The following is a 2834-nucleotide window of genomic DNA, read 5'->3' as shown; positions in this document are numbered from 1 at the left end:
CAAGTTATCACAGAGGACAGAAAGAAAAAGAAAAGAGGAAATATTATGTTTTGACAAAAGCGAATTGAATTTGCCTGCTGTTTCTGGGCTGGGAAGTGAAAGAGAAGCACAATGAGCAATTTGTTCTGCAAATCCAACTGTCTTCCTTCTTCTTGTTCCAAAGTTATTCACAGCCACCCTGGTAAATGCAGATACACAGTGTAACATAACTCTTGATTAGCTGTTTCAGAAAACACACGAGGGTACCACCATAAAAAGAGAGTCCTTGGACTTTTGTAAGTCTAGGAGTTCTGTCAACTTTAGAAAATAAACTAATATAAACTCAAGCTCCTGTAAAGAAATGATGTTCTAAATCAAGTGCCGTTCCTCCCTTCCTAGGCTTTCATCATCAGGAGGAGACATGACCAGGTTACAGAAACTTTGTCTACAGACTGAAGGAGGAAGCTTTTAAGTCAACTGCTTGGCCTGCTTTCTAACATCCTACAGCTCCTATCTGCTGAAAAAGCATATGTCCAGATAGTTATCTGAGAACATTTAAGTATGTTATCTTTTGACAATGTTCCTTATTAAGCGAGGCAGAGCAAAAGAATCCCTTAAAGGAACAGCAGATAAAAATGGCTTTCCCAGAGAAGTGTCCAAATCCCAAATTTTGCCTGTTAGCACATACCTATTGACAAACACAAAAACACTAAAAAACAGCACCAGATATAGTTTACAAGATTTTTCATCTCATAGCGAACATACTCAGGTTCTTACTGTCAGCAAAACTCAGTTTTGCCACCCCAGTGATGAGGCAAGATCATCACCTTTTCACCTACAAGAGGAGAGTAGGGGGGAGAGAAGCAATGAGACGAGAGAGCGGTGCAATCAGCACTGCCACTTGCAACGGTTTGTTTAGCCAGTGTCTAGGATTCGGTCTCACTCCGGTTACAGGTAAAACCCAATAAACTGGCATATGCAAGGAACAACATTGTGTACCCAACTGTATTTTGGCTGCAATCCTAATTGTGAAAAGGTTTTCTCATAGTGGAGTGATAGTAACACTCTGTTATCAAAGGCCATAAATATTTCAGTGAAATGCAATCTTTGGAAACACTCTGGTGTTCCCAGTCTAATTATACTGAGTAATAGTGACACACAAGATGGGATTAATCTCTCTGGATTTTAGACAACTACAGCACTAGCTGTTCTTAACTACACTGGAATGGAATGGAATTGAATTATTCAAGTTGGAAGGGATCTACAAAGATCACCAAGTCTAATTCTAAGATCACACTGGAGCTAACCCAAACTTAAAATGTAACATTCAGAGCATTATCCAAACTTAACAGCAAATGAAAATTTGGGTAATTTCTCACTGCTGCACATGAACTTTAGAGAGTCGTCATTCCATCTGAGCTTGTTTTTCTTGATGGTGACAGGAATGCAGGGTGACTGGCTCAGATGCAGACGTGTACATAGAGATGTACATTTAGTCAGGAAAATGTTACCCACACATTTCATGTTGCGGCACTAACATTTCCCTGGGCTGATGTTATGTGTCCAACAAACCTCATCCAAAACCATGCAGGTGGTAGTTAAGCACAGCTAATAATATTCTCAGATATACTATCTTTTTCAAATAAAGACAGGACAGATCTAAAATTACTGAATGAAGTGCATTAGTAATGAACATGTGGGAGTGCTGTACTTTCAGAGACATGATTTTCAGTATAAGTCATTATTCGTTGAAAAGACATGTATTTTAAAGCTTGTCCATTGTAAGTATCTTTGCACAAAATGCAATTCTGTCTGCAGTGGAAAATATAATGACTCATACTGTGTTTATCATCAACACATGAAAAAAAATTACCATTTGTCTTGGTAGACAGCAAATAAAGGTCATTGGTGGCACACATGTTTTCTTCCAGTTTCAGATAGTTGAGTCATTTCTGGTTTTTAATGCCTTTATCTACTGTTTGTTTTTAGGACATGTGGGGGGGCACAAGAGGTAAGGAGATTAACTTGTAATGTGAAAAATCCAAGATTATTTGGGGCTGAAGAGGGGAATGGAAGGGAAAGAATCACATTTGTAAATTAAAGTACCTTTTAAAAAGTAAATTATCTAGCTTATTTTTGAGACTTGATTTTTAAAGAACTGTAAAATCTTACATTAAGCTGAGTATCTAACTCAGCAGATGGGGTGAAATTCTACCTGCTACTGCCTCCTTAAATTCAGTCTTAAGCAAATTATTGTTAATGCACATTCTGAAAGGTGAATTTCAAAGTAAGATACTGCCCATTTTACTGCTTGATACACTCAGATGATCCATGTTTGGAGTGAAAGATGCTTTGCAATTTCTGCATTCACTGCCACTAAGGTGGGATGGGAAGGTAAAATTTGTCAGCAATAAAAATTGAAAACTGAATGAAGATAAACCATGAGAAGTTAACATAGGAAGATAGGATGGGAGGAAGAAAAATGCCCCACAAACTTATTGTGTCATTGAAGTGGTAAGCACAGATCAGCCGCTGAAAAACACGTGCACACTGTGGAAAAAAAAATCATCATCTCTCATTCTTTGTAGCTCATTAATCTGAAAAAAAATATTGGCTAGATTATTCAGAAAGAAATTAAAATCCTACGCACAGAAGAGAATGGTGAAAGATAAAAATTCTGTTTAGAACAGCAACCTGTAAATTGACAACATCTAGGCAAGCTCTGACCCACATTTAAGCCATATTATTTATCAATCCAAATGTATCTGAGCATACTTTTTAAAAAAGTTTCATAAGTCTTCCAGTCAAATGCTTGGTAGTCCTGAGCAAATGATCCTTTTAAGTGATTTATCTTA

Source organism: Numida meleagris, chromosome Z, assembly GCF_002078875.1.
Source record: "Numida meleagris isolate 19003 breed g44 Domestic line chromosome Z, NumMel1.0, whole genome shotgun sequence".
Classification (NCBI taxonomy): domain Eukaryota; kingdom Metazoa; phylum Chordata; class Aves; order Galliformes; family Numididae; genus Numida; species Numida meleagris.
The sequence above is the reverse complement of the archived record's forward strand: the minus strand, read 5'-3'. Positions refer to the sequence as shown.